Genomic DNA, 22,688 nt, shown 5'->3' with positions numbered 1-22,688 from the left:
CTCTAAGCATAGCAGGCATAGCAAGGTAGGAAACACATAAATGGCTCAATCAACTCCTACACATGCTAATGGGTTTCATCTAGTTACTGTGGCAATGACAGGTCATGCAGAGGATAAGGGTTCAACTATCGTAGCACACAATAGTTTGAATCGCGTTGTCTTAATGCAGTAAACAAGAGCAGAAGCGAGAACATGGGTTTGTATCAGAATGATCAATGGTTGCTTGCCTGTTGTAGTGGTAGTAGGGTACTGCCCTTCAGACGGATACTCGGGGTTATCCTCGGAGGCAGAACCTACCACGAAAGACACACCGAACATAATCAACACATGACAATATGCAAGAATATGATGCATGCTATGACATGGCAAAATGAATGTGTCTTGGCCTAATGCAAGCTAAAATAGAAAGGAATGAACCCATTTGAATCAAAGATTCAAATGATAGTTCATTTATATTAGCCTTATTAGTGCATTATCTTATTTTGCTTAAACAGCAAGGTTATCTTGTTTTGTCATGAATGAAACCATTATAGATGGATAGATTGAATTTTTCTGATCATTTTTCATATATAAATCTTTGCATTTGGAGCTATGGTTGATTTTCTATGATTTTTAGAAGTTTTGGCTATTTTCTGGAATTTCCTATTAAAGATTAAATCCATTAATTGAATTAATGCGTCAGCATGACATAGGTGTGATGTCAGCGGGTCAACTCGGTCGGCCAGGTCAAACCTTACTGGTGGGCCCTGTCTGTCAGTGACTCAGCTAATTAACAGAATTAAATTAACACTAATCAACTGTCAGTGGGGCCTGGGCCCACATGTCAGTGACTAAACTAATTAAAATTAGTTAAAACTAATACTAAACTAGTTAGCAGGCCGGCCCCACCTGTCATAGACTCAGGAGGGTCAACCTGGGCCCACACGGGGGTCAAACAAGGTCAACTCGCCGGCGTCTAGCCGCCGGCGAGGCCAGACGCGGCGGAGCAGCGCGGGATTTGCACTCCAGCGACCAAAAGGACGGTGGAGACTATCTACGTGATGCGGGGAGGAAGCCGCGTCGAGTGGTGGCAGTGGGTGGAGCTGGGGTGGCCGAAAACGTCGCTGGTGATGAGTTTGGCGGCGGTCGGAGCTCGGGTGAGGTTGAACTAGTCGCTAGGGGGCATAGGGAGGCGCGTGGTTTGGTGCGTTGGGCTCCTGGGGGTGCGGTAGGACTAGTGGACAGGGTGGTGCGGCCATTGGGTGGCCGGAGCCTCGTCGGCGACGAGCTCCGCGGCGGTGCGTGCGGGTGAGCTATGTGCGGTCGCTACAGGGCTCGAGAGAGAGAACGGAGAGGGTCGGGAGGTGGCTGAGCTCACGGGGGTCTCATCGAGGCAGTCGGCGAGGTCGGGGTGATCTGATGCGGCGGGGACGGCGAAGGGGATCTCTGGTGGTCGGAGTTGAGGACGAGCTCGGTGCAGCGTCTCCGGGGCGAGCCAGCGCTCGGGGCTCGGCCTACTCGATGTAGTCGACGACGGCGGAGGTTCATGGCATGACGAGGCAACGAATGGACGGCGGTGGCTGCGGTGGAGCTTGTCGGCGGCGACGGCTGTGCTCGGAAGGGAGATGAGGAGAGAGCCAGAGAGGGGGAGACGCCACGGGGAGAGTGGGAAGAAAGAGTGGGAGACGTGGGGGTCGGCGTGGCACTCGTAGACGCCTCCAGGGCGTCGGCGGAAGCAGGAGGTGGCCGGCGTGTGGCCGCGGACGCCGGCCACGCGCTCCTCGTCCTCCTGGCGAGAGGAGGAGGACGACTGGCAAGAGCCAGTCGACTGGCCGAGCCAGGTGGGCTGGTGGGCTGCGCCAGGTAAGTCCCTGTTCTTTCTCTCCTTTCTGTTTTTTATTTATTACTTCTATAACTTCAGGGCTTAATTAAAAATGCCAGGGCATTACCATAAATCATAAAATTAATCATGGGCACTGCTTAGAATATATCCAACAACAAACATTTTAATTTATGATTATTTGAGCATTTAAAATATTTTATAGCTTTTAAATGCCCAAATGCAAATACTATAAGGATTAATCCAATGACCTTAGATGTCCTAGAAAAATGTGCACCATTTTTGTCAGGGGTTTTAACCCAAAACAAAAAGGGTGGGCTTTTTAGAAGGGCATTTCAGGTTCATTGAAAAAGTTTTTAGTAAACCCTAGTTGTTCCAGGGGGGTGCTGGGGGTTCTGTCATCCCCATTTCAAATTTAAGAGGAATTTAAACATGATGCACACTCTAATGCTTGAACTAGCTAGGGTGTGACAACTCACCCCTACTCAAAAGAATCTCGTCCCGAGATTTAGGATCCTCTGGTAAGAAGGTGGGGTACTCGATTCGAAGACGATCCTCCCTTTCCCAAGTGGCTTCTTTCTCGGAATGATGTGACCATTGAACCTTGAGAAACTTGATATTATGACATTGAGTGGTACGCTTGGCTTGATCAAGGATACGAATGGGATATTCCCGATATGAGAGGTTATCTTGTAGATCAAGCGTTTCGTGGTCCACTCCATGGATAGGATCCGCGAAGCAACGCCTGAGTTGAGAAACGTGGAAGACATCGTGAACTCTGGAAAGATGCGAAGGTAGTTCCAATTGGTAGGCAACTTCTCCTCGTTTGGCAAGAATGCGAAAGGGTCCGATGTAGCGAGGAGCCAATTTGCCTTTGATACCGAAATGATGGGTTCCCTTTAACGGAGTAACCCGAAGGTAAGCCTTCTCGCCGACTTCAAAAGTCATGAGCTTATGTTTACGATCATATTGGCTCTTTTGACGAGATTGGGCTGTTTTCAATTTCTCACGAATAACGCGAACCTGCTCTTGTGCTTCCTGAATCATATCCGGGCCAAAGAGTTTTCTTTCCCCGGTTTCTGACCAGTTAAGAGGCGTTCGACATTTTCGTCCATAGAGAACTTCGAAAGGAGCCTTGCCCAAGCTAGCTTGATAACTATTGTTATAAGCAAACTCCGCGAATGGAAGGCATTTCTCCCAACCCATTCCGAATGAGATGACAGAAGCTCGGAGCATATTTTCTAGAATTTGATTGACTCGCTCTACTTGACCACTTGATTGAGGATGGAAGGCGGTGCTAAAACAGAGACGAGTTCCCATAGCATTTTGGAAACTTCCCCAAAATCAAGAGGTGAAGAGACTCCCCCGGTCTGAGTTAATTTCCAATGGGACACCATGAAGTGACACTATTCGGGAGATGTATAACTCAGCTAGCTGGCTAGCGGTGATACTCTCACGAACAGGTAGAAAATGGGCTACTTTGGAAAGACGGTCGATCACGACGAAGATGGCATTATTCCCTCTCTTGGTCCTGGGAAACCTAGTGATGAAATCCATACTGATTTTATCCCATTTCCACTCAGGAATAGCCAAGGGTTGAAGGGTGCCAGCAGGCCGTTGATGCTCTGCTTTAACACGACGACAAATGTCGCAATTAGCAATGTATTGAGCGATTTCTCTCTTCATCCTAGTCCACCAAAACCTCTGGCGTAGGTCTTGATACATTTTAGTACTACTGGGATGAATGGTGAGAGGGGATTCATGAGCTTCCTTAAGGATCAACTGGCGTAGATGTTGTTTCTTGGGAACCACCAAACGGTTCTCGAAGAAGACAGCACCTCGCTCATCCATGGAAAAACATCTAGCAACTCCGCTAGCAATGTTTTCCTTAATCCGGAATATGCCCTTATCACGCTTCTGGGCAGCTATGATTTGATCCATAAGGGTAGGTTTCACCACTAGGGTGGATAGAAAACCTCGAGGAACAATGTGAAGATTAAGCTTACGAAATTCCTCATGGAGAAGTGGTTGACTTTGTTGTAACATCAGGTTGTTACAATAGGACTTACGACTTAGTGCATCAGCCATGACATTGGCTTTGCCCGGGGTGTAAGTTATTCCTAAGTCGTAATCCGAGATCAACTCGACCCAACGTCTTTGCCTGAGATTCAAATCCGGTTGGGTGAAGATATATTTCAAACTTTGGTGATCGGTGAAGATCTCGCAACGATTACCTAGGAGGTAATGTCACCAAGTTTTGAGTGCATGGACTACAGCTGCAAGCTCTAGATCATGTGTGGGATAGTTTTCCTCATGTGGGTGTAACTGCCGTGAAGCATCGGCAATTACCTGACGATCTTGCATGAGTATGCAACCTAGTCCTTGTTGCGAGGCGTCGCAATATATAATAAAGTCCTTGGAGAAATCTGGTGGTACCAGTATGGGAGCAGATGTCAGGCGTCTTTTCAGTTCCTGAAAGCTGAACTCGCACTGTGGAGTCCACTCGAACTTTTTATCTTTCTTGAGGAGTTCAGTTAGAGGTTTAGCAACCTTGGAGAAATTCTCGACGAAGCGACGGCAGTAGCTCGCTAAGCCACGGAAGCTCCGAACTCGCTTGACCGTCTCAGGTGGAGTCCAATCAAGGACAGCTTGAACTCGCTCGGGATTGACAGCAATACCCTTACCAGAGATTACATGGCTTGATAGGTCACTTCTGGCAACCAAAATTCACACTTGGAGAATTTGGCATAAAGGCGATGCTCTCGGAGTTTCGTCAATACCAGCCTTAGATGTTCGGCATGTTCCTCTTCATTCTTGGAGTAGATGAGTATGTCATCGAGTTATACTACGATGAATTTATCCAAATACTCCATGAAGACCGAGTTCATTAACCGAGAGAAGGTGGCTGGGGCATTGGTTAAACCGAAGGACATAACAGTGTACTCGTATTGGCCATAACGAGTAACAAAGGCCGTTTTGGGAATGTCCCCATTTCTGATTTTGATTTGATGGTAACCCAACCTCAAATCCATCTTGGAAAAGACTGAGGATCCAGCGAGCTAATCATACAGATCATTGATCCTGGGAAGCGGATACTTGTTCTTGATAGTGACCAAGTTGACAGGTCGGTAATCTACAACCATTCGATCCGTTCCATCCTTCTTCTTGACGAAGAGGACGGGGCAAGCCCAAGGAGAGGAACTAGGGCGGATTAAACCCTTTTTCAAGGACTCATCGAGTTGGTTCTTAAGCTCGGCTAGTTCTAAAGGTGCCATCTTGTAGGGTCTTCTAGAAATTGGAACGGTTCCTGGAACAAGGTCTATCACAAACTTGACATCCCTGTCAGGTGGAACACCTGGCAGTTCTCCTGGAAAGACATCCGGAAAGTCTCGGACTACCGGAAAATCCTCAAGGTCTGGAAGGGGGTTGGCGTTTAGGGAGTAAAGCTGGCACTTGGCCACTCGAGTTAAGACATTGACTGTCTTGCCCGATGGGTGGGTAAGTTGAACGGTTCTAGTGGCGCAATCAATCTTAGCATAATGAGCCGACATGCAGTCCATACCCAAGATGATGTTTATGTCCGAGGACTTGAGAGCTATTAAGGATGCAAGGAAGACAAGTCTATCGACAAGAATTTCGTTCCCATGGCTTACTCTAGAAGTTTGCCATCTAGAGCCAGGGGTTTGAATTTCTATTGTAGAGGGATGTCACAGAATGTCGTGTTATGCAATCGAGCATAGTTCTCAGATATGAATGAATGAGATGCTCCAGTATCGAAAAGAACAGATGCCGGATGGCAATTAACAAGGAGCGTACCAAGGACGACATTAGGATCCTCATGAGCCTCCTCGGCTGAAACATAGTTGACATGGCCACGTGCAGTGGTGACCGGCTTGGCGTAGAATGTCTTTCCCGCTGGCTTACCATGGCCAACGGACTTTCCAGACTGATTGGGGTTGTTTTGGGGACACTCTCGACTATAGTGACCCGACTCTCCACACTTGAAACATGTCACCACATTGGGGCGTGGAGCAGCATTAGCAGCGGGGCCACCATAGGGCTTGGGCTGTACAAACTGCTGGTTGGGACGAGGCGCCTCAAAGGATGGCCTCGGAATGAACCTGGGTGGCAGTGCCGTGCTTGGAATCCACACCCGGCGCTTCGGAGCTCCAGAGCCGGATGAAGAGCCAAAATCACGGGAGTGCTTGCGTGAAGCGTCATAATCAGTCTGGCCTGTCTCAGCACTGATGGCTTTATTGACCAACTTCTGAAAGGATGTGCACTCGTGGAGGCGAAGATCGCGGTGAAGCTCAGGGCTAAGTCCCTTGCGGAACCTTGCCTGCTTCTTAGCGTCGGTAGATACCTCTTCAGGAGCATAACGTGCCAGATTCCCAAATTCATGACTATATGCATCCACAATCAGTCTTCCTTGGGTGAAATTGCGGAACTCCTCCCTCTTGCGATCCATGAGACCTTCCGGAATGTGATGCTCACGGAAAGCCTCACTGAATTCAGCCCAAGTAGTGATTTGGCCGACCGGGCGCATAGCTTCAAAATTTTCCCACCAAAGGCTAGCAGGACCTTCGAGAAGATAGACAGCATAAGTAACCTTGTCGGCTTCGGCTACGTTGGCAGAACGTAGCTTGTGGGTGATGCTGCGAAGCCAGTCATCCGCGTCGAGGGGCTCGACGGAATGGTTAAACTTTGGTGGGTACAGCTTGATAAAGTCATTGATTGACACCAAGTCATTTCGCAGATGGTGTGCAGTGTTCTGCTCAATCCGCTCCAATAAGCGGTTAGTCTCACGCTTGTTTCTTTCCGCCTCCAGCATCACTTCAGCCAGAGGGCGGGTGAGGCAGATTTTCACCCCTAGCTGCACTGGCTTCCCCCTGCTCCGGGGCAGCAGGGTTGCTGCGGGTATTGACCATCGTAGGAGAAAACAAGACAACGGTTTAGATAAGGATGGCTCAAACTTAGCAAGGAAGTGTAGAATGTAATGGATAACACGGAATGCAGAGATGTTCATCTGTATGTCATGGTAATATAAAACTGCCATATATATACCAACGGTCATACACACCATACATAGTTTAGTACAATCCCAGGCTATAGTACAACTATGATGAAAGACGTTACATCTCATCGGAGGCATTCCCAGCTCCTATACATTATTTTTCTACACCTCCGGAATTGATTACACACAAAGTCATATTCCACAAGTCACGCAGGACAGTGGAGATACAACTATTACAATACTAGTGATACTACTACTAACTCAGACAGCTCCGTAGTAGTCCTCATAGAAGTCACCTCCATAGCCTGGAAGTTCAACGTGATCATCCGGGAACAGACGGTCCTGAGGAGCTTGTGGACCAAAGGGGCTAGGATGAGGTCTTGGACCAACAAACGGTGGCCTGCGGGGACCACGGGGAGGGGTGATGCCTCCCACATCACGCCAATCCACCATGTCTGGCAGAGCAGATCTCACAGGATACAGATCCCTTGTATCCATACATCCTGCTTGCACCGCAGGTGCAAACCGAGTCAATGTGGCCCAATGATCAGCACGGGTGTTGAAAAGCTCCAGCCTTAAGGCCCGATTCTCTCGGTCCTTATCCTCGAGCATCTCGGCAGTGGTACGAGTTAATGAGTCCTCCTGAGTGGTGTCAGCATAGATAGCCTGAAGATACCCTTGCGCTCCCGAAAGTGAAGCTGGCATGTAACGGAAGTCGGTGTTCCGAAGCAGGCCAGTATGGACTCGCATGATGGTCATCATGGAATAGGCAGCATCCTGCACAGCCATCTCAACAGTAACCCCAAGTCCATAGGAATAGTGGAGGGGCTCGGTAGATCCAGGATAAGAAGGAAATATCCTGACGGTGCAGAAATATTGGCTTTGATTAAAGTCTCGGAACTGCTCTTCGACAGTGTATTCGGGATACCAACGGTAACCCGTCTCGATCATTACCCGGACTAACATAGCAGTATGACCGGGCACATCAAGGCACTGGGTCAGGCGAACCACTTGGTTTTGAGCACGAGTGGCCATCTGAAAGCACAACCACAATGCAAAGACATTAGAATTTCTAGGGAAAATTAGACAGCATAACAGCTGTAAATGCTTAGAAAAAGATTTGAGACATCCACAACGGTTTGCAATACCACTCAACAACATCATATCAAGGTTCTGATTCAACTGGCAACATACTAAAAGTAGTAGAAACTGTACTGAGACTTGTAACAACAATCCTATAAGCTACTACGGATTAGTAACATGTGAACCTGATAGAAGAAGAGAGCCTAGTCCTTAACCCACGTTGAATGAGAAGAGAATGACTCAGATCAGAGGGCATAAGGTAAAGGAGTAAAAGATCCTTACGTTCCCTTCCATAATCAATTCCCCTACATATAACTAAAGCATTATAGACTCGACATCGACCAGTTTGGCTCAACGAACCTACAGGCAGTCCGGCTCTGATGCCAACGCTGTCAGGACCCCGATTCCAAGTCACATCGATCTAGCCGGTAACACCTCATATCACATTGCGGCTTCATGCACGGTATCCCACAGGTGTCGCCTTACCATGGCCCAAACAGTAGTGCCGGGCTAGCAGGACTCCGGTGAACCGGGCTGTAGCGGACTACTATGGATCGAGGAACACTAGACTACATTTCCCCATAAGAAAGGCTGCCAGGGATAAACAACTAGATTGTCGGATCCCACTCATACCAAGCATTTCAATCATACACACAATATGCCCGATATGAGTACATACAACATGGCATCATAACAAAACTCTACAACTCAAGTACTTTATTTAAAGGCTCTAGGGAGCCATACTTAATATGTTCATACAGGTAGGGGTCACATGACCCGACACTCAAGTCATACAAGCCTACAAGCACAAGCGGAAGTAAATAGTCTGAGTACAGACACTAGAAAGCAAGAAGGCTTCCAAAGCCTGTCTATCTACGTAGGGCCCTCCATTGCCAGGATCACCACCTGGGTGGCTAGTCACTCGTCGACATCAAGGTCTACGTAGAACCCATCGGAGGGGGCGGTGTTGTCGTCTGAAAACAGTAATTAAGCAAACATGAGTACAAAGGTACTCAGGAAGTCTTCCAACAGAACCTACTTAACATGCTCATTCTCAAGAAGGTGGTGGGGTTATTGCAGCAAGCCAGCTTTGACTCTTGGCTAAGCTATCCTACGGAACTCCACTAGTAAAATAGTTTTCGCACACGAGTCCACTACTCACCAAAACACTACTCCACCGGGGATCCTCCCTCGTCATCCTACCAAGGGGCCATCCTCGGTACTCAAACTTATCTTGAGTCTTTTAGTAGTATCCATTAACTTGTCTATGAACTGTATAAGCAACCAAGTAGTCCTTTACCGCGGACGCGGCTATTCGAATAGTTTTATACCCTGCAGGGGTGTACTTCTTCATACCCGCTTTGCACACTTACCGCCGTTTACACGACATGTACTCGGCAACCTTCCAGCGGAAGCCCAACGAGGGTGTCGGCCACGGCCTACCCAAACACTCAAGTCTCTAGTCCAGGTGTATCACCTATCCAGCTTCCATCCATAGGGAGTCCGGCCGAGGTTTCCACATACGGCCCCGAACGATGTGAACAGGGTTCCCGAAACACCAAACGGGTGACTCGGTACACCGTGCCACGGTGTATCTACCGCAACATAGCCCACCCCTAGGGTCAGCGCTACGCACGGCCGCCAACACATAACCTACAAACACCAGAAACTATTTGCAACTCCTGGACAGAGTACTAGGGTGAATAAGAAGCCGAGAGGGTCCATTGCTTTCGGGCCCAATGTATGGTAGTAACTGCATCATAAATCACACATACAGATCTCAGTTCTTATGGACGGCCTCAATGAAACAACCCACCATGTACTCCTACATGGCCTCTCATCGATACCTTTACCAAATCATGTTCATCACATCCCTCACATTACCGATATAACCATTTCACCCTAGCCCATCACCCAGGTGGACCAGGCCTGACACAACTCTAAGCATAGCAGGCATAGCAAGGTAGGAAACACATACATGGCTCAATCAACTCCTACACATGCTAGTGGGTTTCATCTAGTTACTGTGGCAATGACAGGTCATGCAGAGGATAAGGGTTCAACTACCGTAGCACACAACAGTTTGAATCGCGTTGTCTTAATGCAGTAAACAAGAGCAGAAGCGAGATCATGGGTTTGTATCGGAATGATCAATGGTTGCTTGCCTGTTGTAGTGGTAGTAGGGTACTGCCCTTCAGACGGATACTCGGGGTTATCCTCGGAGGCAGAACCTACCACGAAAGACACATGACAATATGCAACAATATGATGCATGCTATGACATGGCAAAATGAATGTGTCTTGGCCTAATGCAAGCTAAAACAGAAAGGAATGAACCCATTTGAATCAAAGATTCAAATGATAGTTCATTTATCTTAGCCTCATTAGTGCATTATCTTATTTTGCTTAAACAGCAAGGTTATCTTGTTTTTTCATGCATGAAACCATAATAGATGGATAGATTGAATTTTTCTGATCATTTTTCATATATAAATCTTTGCATTTGGAGCTATGGTTGATTTTCTATGATTTTTAGAAGTTTTGGCTATTTTCTAGAATTTCCTATTAAAGAATAAATCCAGTAATTGAATTAATGCGTCAGCATGACATATGTGTGACGTCAGCGGGTCAACTGGGTCGGCCAGGTCAAACCTGACTGGTGGGCCCTGTCTGTCGGTGACTCAGCGAATTAACAGAATTAAATTAACACTAATTAACTGTCAGTGGGGCCTGGGCCCACATGTCAGTGACTAAACTAATTAAAATTAGTTAAAACTAATCCTAAACTAATTAGCAGGCCGGCCCGGCCTGTCATAGACTCAGGGGGGTCAACCTGGGCCCACACGGGGGTTAAACAGGGTCAACTCACCGGCGTCTAGCCGCCGGCGAGGCCAGACACGGCGGAGCAGCGCGGGATTTGCACTCCAGCAACCAAAAGGACGGTGGAGACTATCTACGTGATGCGGGGAGGAAGCCGCGTCGAGTGGTGGCAGTGGGTGGAGCTGGGGTGGCCGGAAACGTCGCCGATGATGAGTTTGGCGGCGGCCGGAGCTCGGGTGAGATTGAACTAGTCGCTAGGGGGCACGGGGAGGCGCGTGCTTTGGTGCGTTGCGCTCCTGGGGGTGCGGTAGGACTAGTGGATAGGGTGGCGCGGCCATTGGGTGGCCGGAGCCTCGTCGGCGACGAGCTCCGCGGTGGTGCGTGCGGGTGAGCTATGTGCGGTCGCTACGGGGCTCAAGAGAGAGAACGGAGAGGGTCGGAAGGTGGCTGAGCTCACGGGGGTCTCGTCGAGGCAGTCGGTGAGGTCGGGGATGATCTGATGCGGCGGGGACGGTGAAGGGGATCTCTGGTGGCCAGAGTTGAGGACGAGCTCGGTGCAGCGTCTCCGGGGCGAGCGAGCGCTCGGGGCTCGGCCTACTCGATGTAGTCGACGACGGCGGAGGTTCATGGCATGACGGGGCAACAAATGGACGGCGGTGGCTGCGGTGGAGCTTGTCGGCGGCGACGGCTGCGCTCGGTAGGGAGATGGGGAGAGAGCCAGAGAGGGGGAGAGGCCATGGGGAGAGTGGGAAGAAAGAGAGGGAGACGTGGGGGTCGGCGTGGCACTCGTAGATGCCTCTAGGGCGTCGGCGGAAGTAGGAGGTGGCCGGCGTGTGGCCGCGGGCGCCGGCCACGCGCTCCTCGTCCTCCTGGCCAGAGGAGGAGGACGACTGGCAAGAGCCAGTCAACTGGGCCGAGCCAGGTGGGCTGGTGGGCTGCGCCAGGTAAGTCCCTGTTCTTTCTCTCCTTTCTGTTTCTTTATTTATTTATTATTTCTGTAACTTCAGGGCTTAATTAAAAATGCCAGGGCATTACCATAAATCATAAAATTAATCATGGCCACTGCTTAGAATATATCCAACAGCAAACATTTTAGTTTATGATTATTTGAGCATTTAAAATATTTTATACATTTAATTGCCCAAATGCAAATACTATAAGGATTAATCCAATGACCTTAGATGTCCTAGAAAAATGTGCACCATTTTTGTCAGGGGTTTTAACCCAAAACAAAAAGGGTGGGCTTTTTAGAAGGGCATTTCAGGTTCATTGAAAAAGTTTTTAGTAAACCCTAGTTGTTCCAGGGGGGTGCTGGTGGTTCTGTCATCCCCATTTCAAATTTAAGAGGAATTTAAACATGATGCACACTCTAATGCTTGAACTAGCTAGGGTGTGACACCTCTTCACTGACACGTGGGACTGCACTTGGAGAAACCGACCATGCGCCAAACTCCCCCCGCCCACCGCGTGAAAATCCTCCCCCACCCAAAATTCCCCCCAAATCCTAGATTCAACCGCCCTTCGGCCAACTATCCAATTATATTCCCCAAACCCCCCTCCCCCCGTCCCCCTCCACTCCATTCACTCCGCCAAAGCCGCCCTCCCCGCCACGCCGATACATCGGCGCCGCGGTTCATCGAGGGGACACACGGCGATCCTCTCGCTCCCACAGTACGCTCTTGTAGACTGCCATGCTCTAGCCGCACCGCCACCGCTGGCGACATTCTTGTGGAGGCGCACGGCGGTCAGCGCCGCCACCGCTCGCGACGTTCATGTGGAGACGCACGGCGGTCAGCTTCTTCCATGGTACGCACATTCTAGACTGACGCCCCATGCATGTCGGTGTAGCGCTGAATGTTAGCTGATAGATGCTGTTAATCTCACTGTTTGTCGAAGTAGTTTACAGTCAATATGCTCTTCTTAAGAAGCTTCCTTGCCCTGTTCTGCGCTCAATCTGCTTAGCCGAGATGGCATGCCAAGGACGATTAGTTGCTAAAATATACTGCCATATATTTATTGTGACGTAGATTTCAATGGTCCAGTAGCCAATCTGTTAGGTGAAATAGCTCTACACCGTTTTATACTCGATCTTTGTTGCTGCGATGGCCTTCGATAGTTCGATGGCTGTGTGCTCGGCCTCATTGACTGCTGAAACAACATGCCATAATTTAGCACTCAAATCTGTTTGCTGAATTAGCTTTACATATATTTCGTTTCTTAGATCTACTCGTCCAAATATCTTGCCATAGCTTTAGACATCGACCTAGGTATTTTCTTATGGACTTCATAAAAAAGCATATATGTTTTTCCTGTAATATCTAGTAGAAGAGCTAATTTGTATGTCTAACAGATGGACATGACTTGGATAACTTCTGCTCGAAGATTCTCTGCTGCATATGTCGAGGGGGTTGAAAACTTCATGAACTTTATTAGAGCTAAGTACGGTGGTCTGAAATCAAATGTGCTCTGCCCATGTAGCAGTTGTATGAATTCAGTTACAAGACCCCAGTCAACTGTGCAAAATCATCTACACTTGTATGGGACGTCGGTCATGTATACTAGGTGGGTTCATCATGGTGAAGCTGTGAACGTCAATGTTATTGACTACATGGAAGCAGCAGATCACCATCTTGATCTGCCTGATGCTCAGGTGGAAGAGGAGGATGTGGAGGTGGTGGTGGAGCCAGTGAGTTTGACCAACATTGAAACAATGCTATGAAATGCTCTTGCATTCCGTGAACTTTCACCTACAGAAGAAAAATGGTGAGCCCATAGGTTGGAACAATGCAACGTGGCTGTCACCGCAGGAAATAAGTTGTCAGTATTCTCAGCTATGGTCACCTTCCTTCAGGTGAAGACATCTGAGCGGATGACCAACAAATCATTCGATGCGATGTTGGCTGCTTTCCGCAAAGTTTTCCCAGATCCGTCTGAGCTTCCGCACACCTACAGTAAAATGATGAATTGCCTTCGTGCTGTTGGAATTGGATATGATACGATCCATGTTTGTAAGAATAATTGTGTTCTGTTCCGGAAGGATTATGCCAACCTAAGTGACTGCCCGAAATGCAAATCATCAAGATGGAAAGATGGCGATGTTGTGAAGATGATTCCTCATAATGTTCTGAGACATTTTCCAATTACACTAAGATTGCAGAGGTTGTTTCATGATGCTGAAACAAGAGAGGATGTATCATGGCATTCTAGGAACCAGGAGTACAGAGATCATAATGTAATGAGCCATCCATCGCAAGTGAGTGGAAAAGCTTCAATCAGAAGCACGAAAAGTTTGCTACTGACCCAAGAAACATTAGACTTGGCTTAGCTTTAGATCGATTTAACCCATTTGGCCACCAGAGCGCCACATATAGCATGTGGTCAGTGCTTGTTATTCCTTACAACATGCCTCCAAATGTCTACACCAAAGAATCAAACTACATGATGGCCTTGCTCATCCCAGGTCCAAATAGTCCTAGAAAGGATTTTGATTTGTTCATGGAGCCTCTTGTGGAGGAACTTCAACAGCTATGGAGGGGTGTTCTCAGTAGAGACCTATATAGCAGCCCACCAGCTGATTTCTTTCTGTGTGCTGTCATAATTTGGTGCATCCATGATTATCCGGCTTTGGGCACTATGTCAGGGCGACTAACACATGGTTACAATGCATGTGTTCGCTGTGACAGGAATCCGTTGTCATACGCAATACTTAGCAAGATCTGTTACATTGGCCACTGCCGTTTCCTTGCCAAGGACAAGCCGCATCCTAGAAAATACCGAAGACATGTGTTCAATGCTGTCGAATTTCGGGTTCCGGCCGACCCTTGAGGTTCGAACACTGGGGTGCGCGCGGAGATCTCGCTTCCTACCTACCTGCACCCCTCCACCTCGCTAAGATCTAAACTATGGAAAGAACAACACAAGAGACACAGGGTTTATACTGGTTCGGGCCACCGTTGTGGTGTAATACCCTACTCCAGTGTGTGGTGTGGTGGATTGCCTCTTGGGCTAATGATAATGAGTGATACAAGGAAGAATAGCCTCGCGAGGGTCTGTTCTTGGCTGGGGCGATGAACTGCTGGGAGAAGTTCAGTCACCTTTCTCTCTCTCTCTCTCTGATCGAACCCCCCTTTATCTGTGGGTGGCTGGTCCTATTTATAGAGGCCCTGGTCCTCTTCCTAAATATCGAGCGGGAAGGGAGCCAACAATGGCGGGCTAATTTGAAGGGGGGCAACTAGTACTAGCTACCCTGACAAAAGTAGTCTTTGCCTGCACAAATCTCTGGTGGTGACGTCGTCTTGGGCTCCACGATGACCTCCGTCTTGCAGTCCTCCTGGTCCTGGTCTTGTTGCACCGAAATGGCAACCTTTGCCTGATGCCTTGGTACTCCGCGGTTGCGCTTGCCCCCTTTGCACCAAAGAGGAACGGAGGACACTACGCGGGCTGGTACCCTCCTGGTGCCCTTGGTCGTCATGGCTTGCGTCATGGGCACCTCGTGAGGTACGCCGCCTTGATCTCTCCACCTCTTCACGAGCCAGCCTGGTGAGGCCGTGCCTGAGGAAGTTCCACGTCGTCCGCCCCGCAAGGCTTGGCCCCTCACAAGGGTCTCGGGTCTGTGTTGGTGAAGATGGGCCGTGCTGGGCCCCCTTTTGAGCCATGCCGCAGGCCGCAGGCAGGCAAGTCTGGGGACCCCCGTTCCCAGAACGCCGACAGTAGCCCCCGGGCCCAAGGCGCGCCTAGGCTTGGCCGTGCAGGGAGGCGGAAGGGCAAGAGCGAAGCGCCGCGGGCCCTAACATCCTGCGGCCTTGGGCGCCGCGTGGCGGTTGATTGGACGTGGGCGTCTCCACTTCCCCATGGCGCCTCAGCAACTGCACGGATTGGACAAGTCCCTGCATGCAAAGCGGGTCATAATTACCTGCGATCGTGGGGGCCGTCGGTTGGCCCTCGCCAGCTATAAGTACGGATCGGCGCGCGCCCTTCCAGTTCATCCCCCTTGCTTCTCCTTCTTCTTCATGGTCCCGTCGAGGAGGTTCTCGGCCGCAGAGAAGGGGAAGGCTCGCCAGGTTGAGCCCGCCTCTCCCCCGCCCAAGCGCGGCCGAGGGCGCCCTCGCAAACATCCTGTGGCCACCACGGTAGCTCCCCGCGGCCGTGGAGGCGATTTTCAGCACAGCGACGGGCGGATTGCTACGGCCGGGGGGCGCGCTCCGGCTGCGCGTCCCCCTAGGCCGCGCTTTCGCGCTGCTGAAGTGCTGCCGGAGTTCGTCGTGTGGTCGGCGGAGCCGACTAGCACCCGGCTTCCACTTCCTCGCTTCCTCCTTGCCGAGCTCCCGGCCGGTGCCCCGGGCGGCCTCTGGCTTCAGGCCGACGGCTGCTGCAGCTGGGCCTCATGGGTCTCACTGGAGGTCTCCGCAGCCGGGAGCCTGTCCCTGGCCCGCGGTTGGCAGACGTTTGCCCACGCACGTGGCCTGAGCCGTCGGTGCACCCTACACTTCAAGTTCGATCGCGATGCCACCCTCTACGTGAGGGTGTTTGGGGAAGATGGTGCCCACGCAGGGTGTTGCCCCGAGGGCGACGACCGCAACTGGGAACCCAGCTTCGGCGATGATGGAGAGGGCAGCGCTCACGCGGCTGGCGGCGCTCAGGGTTCCTCAAGCTTCTCCGGTTCTTCTTCACGCGGCGACTCTTCTAGCGGTGGCCGCGGTCAGCCTCCACGCCGTCGTATCAGCTTGGGAGATGGTAGCGTGTCCGCCCGCCGTCACGCCCTGGTGAAGCGCGAGAGGAGTCTGCCTGAGCTCCGGAGGCAGCTCGAGCCTTCCCTGCGGGCCGGTGTGAGGTGAGCTGCACCTGATTTGTTCTTTCTTTTCCTTTTTCCTGCGTAAAAAAGACAGTAGTGTGGAGCCCCGCGAGGGCGTGTTTGGGTTATTGCTGTTAATCATCGTTTTGCTTCCGTTATCGTACCTTCCGGCTACGTGCCCGAGCGTGGATAGTTCCCGGCCCCGACCGTGGTGGGCGACCGACCCAGACCCTGTGTTTGTGTCGCGATGCCCGTGGGGCACGGACTGGAGGGGTGCTCCTGTAATGGGCCCAGGTCGCGAACCCTTTGAACGACTAGGATAGGAACACTCGCGAGGGCGCTCAGCTGCCCCCCCCCCTCGCGAGGCCTTGCACAGGAGAAATCGAGGCAGGAGAGTGAAAAGTCGAAGAACCACAAGCCAAAGACGGCAACAACTTCAATAAAACTTCGAATGAGAAGGAACAAGCCAACTGTGGAAAGCAAATGAAAAGCCGCGTCCGGCACCTAATCTAATCTTCGACGTCTTCTCACCAGCGCGGAGCTAAGTGCTGCCACTGGGCGTGGGAGGGAGCCCTAGGGCCTGAGGCCAGCGCTCCTGAGACTCCGGGGCGTGTACAGCCCCAACTCATTATTACGTGAGAGTGTCACGGGCGGCGAGCTTCACAGGCGTTGGCCTTCTTCACAGGCTCCGGGGCCTTTCCAAAACACGATAGCTTCACAGGCATTCGCCTTCTTCACATGCTCTGGGCCTTTTCCAAAACGTGATAGCTTCACAGGCATTCGCCTTCTTCACAGGCTCTGGGCCTTTTCCAAAACGCGATAGCTTCACAGGCATTCGCCTTCTTCACAGGCTCTGGGCCTTTTCCAAAACACGATAGCTTCACAAGCATTCGCCTTCTTCACAAGCTCTGGGCCTTTTCCAAAACGCGATAGCTTCACAGGCATTCGCCTTCTTCACAGGCTCTGGGCCTTTTTAGGGGTAGAACCTCCGGAGGTGCTGGCTGTTCCATGCGTTCTGGACTGGCACCCCGTCATGAGTCTCCAAGCGCGCGGAGCCGGGCCTGGAAACATGAACAACTTTGAATGGGCCCTCCCACATGGGAGAGAGCTTGTGCAGCCCCTCCTTGGAGAGAACCCGCCTGAGCACGAGGTCTCCTACCTCGAGAGTTCTGGGGCGGATGTTGCGGCAGTGATATCGCTGCAGTGCTTGTTGGTACCTCGCCGCTCGTAGCGCGGCTTCTCGGCGATGTTCCTCCCCCAGCACGAGGTCCATCCCCCGCATGGCGTCCTGCTGCGCCTCGTCGAACGCCAGGACCCGCGCGGAGCGACGTCTGACCTCGTGAGGGAGGACCGCTTCGGCTCCGTAGACTAGGAAGAACGGGGTCTCTCCAGTCGGCTTGGTTGCGGTTGTGCGGATGGACCACAACACGGACTGAAGCTCGTCGTACCAACCTCTGCCGCAGGCCTCCAACTTCTTCTTGAACGTCCTGGTCTTGAGGCCCCTCAGGACCTCCACGTTGGCTCATTTGGCCTGGCCGTTGCTTCGGGGGTGCGCCACCGAAGCGTAGCATATCTGCGTTCCAAGGTTAGCACAATATGTTTTGAAGAGGTTACTGGTGAACTGCGAAGCGTTGTCCATGATGATGCGGTTCGGCACCCCGAACCGGCTCACGATGCCCTTGATGAACTTGACCGCGGAACTCGCGAGAATGGTGCGGACAGCCTCTACTTCAGCCCACTTGGTGAACTTGTCCACGGCGACGTAGAGGTAGCGGTAGCCCCCTGGCGCCCGAGGAAATGGGCCCAAGATGTCTAGCCCCCAGACTGCGAATGGCCACGAAAGGGGAATAGTCTGCAAGCCTCCTGCTGGCTGATGGATCTTCTTGGCATGGAACTGCCAGGCCTCACAAGCTTTCACTAGTTTGACGGCGTCATTGAGCATGATGGGCCAATAAAACCCACTGCGGAATGCCTTGCCGACGAGGGTCCGTGATGATGAATGATGTCCACAGTCTCCGCCGTGTATATCTTCCAACAGTTCCTTCCCTTGCTCCCTGGAGATGCAGCGCAGGGATACATCGTTTGGTCGCTTCCGGTAGAGCTCTCCATCCTTGATGCAGTATGCCGTGGCCTGGCGTGCCACTCGCTCCACTTCCTCCTCCTTCTCCGGCAGGGTCCCTTGTGTTAAGTAACTCCGGAGCTCCGCGATCCAACATCCCTCCTGAGGATCCATCGTCAGGAGCAGGCGTGCTCCTGAGGCCGGGCCACAGGCCGGAGCTCCTGAGGCAGGTGGCTGGGGGAGCTCCTCCCGGGGCTGAGCCATGTTTGATAATGACGGCAGGGTTGAGGGCTTGAAGAGCCGCTCCTCGAAAACGCCAGGTTCCTGAGGTAACCGCCTGGACGCCCGTTTGGCGATGTCGTCGGCCTCCTGATTGGTTCCACGGGGCACATGCTGCAACTCCAACCCCCAGAACCGCTTCTCCATCCTGCAGACCTCCGCAAGGTAGGCTTCAATGTGCTCATCCTTCGGCTCGTACACCTTGTTGGAGAAATTGACAAGGAGCTGCGAATCGCCCTTGATGGTGAGGCGTTTCACCCCCAGGGCAGCTGCGGCCTTCAAGCCCGCTATTAAACCTTCATACTCCGCTATGTTGTTGGAGACCTTTTCACCTTGCTGGAAACAGAGCTACACAGCGTAATAGAGCTTGTCCTGTGTGGGCGATATAAGCACCGCCCCAGCCCCAGCGCCATGCCTGGAGAACGCCCCATCGAAGTACATGACCCAGCCTTATGGCGCCTCGCTTCCCAGGGATAGGGACCGATCCTCGTCGGCCTTGAGGCCTGGCGCCTCCGTCCATTCTGCCACAAAATCCGCCAACGTTGCTCCCTTGATGACTCTGGTCGTGCTGAATTCGAGATGAAACACTTGCAGTTCTATGTTCCACTCAGCGACCCTTCCAGCTGAGTTAGGGCTCCTGAGCACTCTCTCAAGGGGGTATGACGAGACAACCTTGATGGGGTGACCCTAAAAATAGTGTCGCAGCTTGCGCGAGGCCACCAGTAGCGCGAGGAGGAGTTTCTGAGGCATGGGGTACCGTGCCCTTGCATCCCGCAACACCGTGCTAACGAAGTACACTGGGTGCTCAACGAGGTGGAGTGCGTCAGTGCTGGTGGCTCCCTTCGGAGACCATGGCACCTCTTGAGGCAATGAGGCCTCCTGAGACTGGCCATCTGGGAGAGGGGCCTCTTCCGCCTCCGGTACGCCCCTCTGCGGCGGCTGATCCTCCTCAGCCGTGGTGGCGGTTTCTGTGGGCCTTCCTTGTTCCTGTTCTGCCTTGTCCCGGGCAGCTACTGCGGTTTTGATTCGACGCTCCTCTCTGACCTCCACCAAGGCTGCGCTGGCGGAGTAGGTAGTGGCGGCGAGGTAAAGCACCAGGGGCTCTTGAGGGCGCGGAGCCACCATGACCGGTGGGCTGGTCAAGTATCTCTTGAGATCCTGGAACGCCTTGTCGGCCTGTTCAGTCCACTCGAAGGGCCCCTTTTTCTTCATTAGCTGGAAGAAGGGCAGCGCTCGTTCCCCCAACTTGCAGATGAAGCGCCCTAGCATGATCACGCGCCCCGTGAGCTTCTGCATTTCTCTGAGGGTCTTTGGCGGGCTCATGTCTTCCACCGCCTTGACCTTTTCCGGGTTAGCCTCGATGCCTCGGTGGGACACGAGGAAACCCAAGAGCTTGCCCGAGGGGACTTCGAACACACACTTCTCTGGGTTGAGCCGTAGGTTCACTGCGTTGAGGCTCGCGAAGGTTTCCTCCAGGTATTGTATCAAGGTCCTGGCCTCCCGAGACTTTACCACAATGTCATCGACGTAAGCTTCAACATTCTTCCCAAGCTGCGGGCCCAAGGTGATGTGCATCAGCCGCTGAAAGGTCGCCCTGCGTTACGCAGCCCGAATGGCATGCATGTGTAGGAGTACACCCCACACAGGGTTAGGAAGGCTGTCTTCTCGACGTCTTCTACCGCCATCTTGATCTGGTGATACCCAGAGAAGGCATCCAAGAAGCATAATAGGTTGCATTCCGCAGTGGAATCGACGATCTGGTCGATGCGTGGGAGCGATAACGGATCTTGCGGGCATGCTTTGTTGAGGTTGGTGAAGTCGACACACATGCGCTCCTTCCCTACCTTCTTTGGCACAACGACAGGGTTGGCCAACCAATCCGGGTATCGGACCTCGCAAATGACCCCAGCGGCTTCTAATTTGCGGGTCTCTTGGACGATGAAGGCCTGCTTTTCTATGGACATCCGCCTGGCCTTCTGCTTCACAGGGCGCACGTTGGGGCACACGTTGAGGTGATGCTCGATTACACTCCTAGGGATCCCTACCAACTGGTCAGGCTCCCAAGCGAATACCTTCTTGTTTGCGCGCAGGAACCCGACAAGGGCCTCCTCCTGCTCGGGTTTGAGGTGGGCGCCTATGGTGAAAGTGGCGTTGGTGGACCCGTCCTCATCGACGGGAATCTGCTTGGTTTCTGCCTTGTCTTGGGTGAACAACTGTTTCTTCTTGGCGGGTGCAGCCCCCATGGGCTCGGGGGTCTCCAAGTCGGCGGGCTGTGCCGACGCCGCCGTCTTGAAGGCGAGCTTGAGCACCCGCAGCGCGTCCCCGGTGTCCCCGTGCACGGTGAGGACACCGCTGCTCCCGGGCATCTTCATGAGGTTGTACGCCGGGTGTGTCGCGGCCATGAACTGGGCCAGCACTGGGTAGCCGAGGATGGCGTTGTAGGGGAGGCCGATGGTGGCGATGTCGAAGTTGACCAGCTTCGTGCGGAAGTTGTCATAGGTGCCGAAGGTTATTGGGAGCCGGATCTGTCCAAGGAGCTGGACGATCCGCCCCCAACGCCTGAGAAGGGCTGGCTGGGTTGCAGCCGTTCCAGGGGTATGCAGAGGAGGTTGAAGGCCTCGACCGAGAGCATGTTGAGGCCCGCACCACCATCAATGAGGGTTCTGGTGACGGCCACCTGGCAGATGGTGGGGGTGCACAGCATGGGGAGCGCACCCGAGCAGGCCGAGTTGGAGGGGTGGTCCTTCGAGCTGAAGGTCAGGCCGGTCTCCGGCGCCGCTCGGTCCAGGGGAGTCCCCTGCCGCGTGGAAGCGGCGCTGACCCAGCGGATGAACGGCTTGACGTGGTGACTTGTAGGCGGCGCCTGCGAGCCGCCCAGGAGGGCCGTGATGACCGGGGGTGTTGGTGTAGCGCGATGGGCGGGGAAGAGGTTGCGGGGCTCTTCCCGAGAGGCCACGAAGGCTGCCGGCGGGTGGAGCAGCCATGTGCGCGGAGCGCTGGTGAGGGCCATGGGGAGCCAGTTGGCCACGACCCTATCGTCACCTCCGGCTTCGAGGAGGGCCTCCTCGCTCGCCAGCAAGAAGCTCAGCGGATCTATCGCGCCGCCGTAGCGCGGCAGCGTCGTTGGCTTGAGCTTGTCCGGCCACCGTACCCGTTGCAGGGCTGGGGCCAGGGCTCGGAGCCCCCTGGCCCCCATGCTGGCGCCGGCGGCCGGAGTGGGCGACGCGCTACTCATCACGAGGCAGGCCGTGGCGGTGGCGGAAGATAAAACTCTGGTGCACCCCTACCTGGCGCGCCAAATATCGGATTTCGGGTTCCGGCCGACCCTTGAGGTTCGAACACTGGGGTGCGCGCGGAGATCTCGCTTCCCACCTACCTGCACCCCTCCGCCTCGCTAAGATCTAAACTATGGAAAGAACAACACAAGAGACACAGGGTTTATACTGGTTCGGGCCACCATTGTGGTGTAATACCCTACTCCAGTGTGTGGTGTGGTGGATTGCCTCTTGGGCTGATGATAATGAGTGATACAAGGAAGAACAGCCTCGAGAGGGTCTGTTCTTGGCTGGGGCGATGAACTGCTGGGAGAAGTTCAGTCACCTTTCTCTCTCTCTCTAATCGAACCCCCCTTCCTCTGTGGGTGGCTGGTCCTATTTATAGAGGCCCTGGTCCTCTTCCCAAATATCGAGCGGGAATGGAGCCAACAATGGCGGGCTAATTTGAAGGGGGACAGCTAGTACTAGCTACCCTGACAAAAGTAGTCTTCACCTGCACAAAGCTCTGGTGGTGACGTCGTCTTGGGCTCCACGATGACCTCCGTCTT

Source organism: Triticum urartu, chromosome 5 (genome assembly GCF_003073215.2).
Source record: "Triticum urartu cultivar G1812 chromosome 5, Tu2.1, whole genome shotgun sequence".
Lineage (NCBI taxonomy): Eukaryota > Viridiplantae > Streptophyta > Magnoliopsida > Poales > Poaceae > Triticum > Triticum urartu.
The sequence above is the reverse complement of the archived record's forward strand: the minus strand, read 5'-3'. Positions refer to the sequence as shown.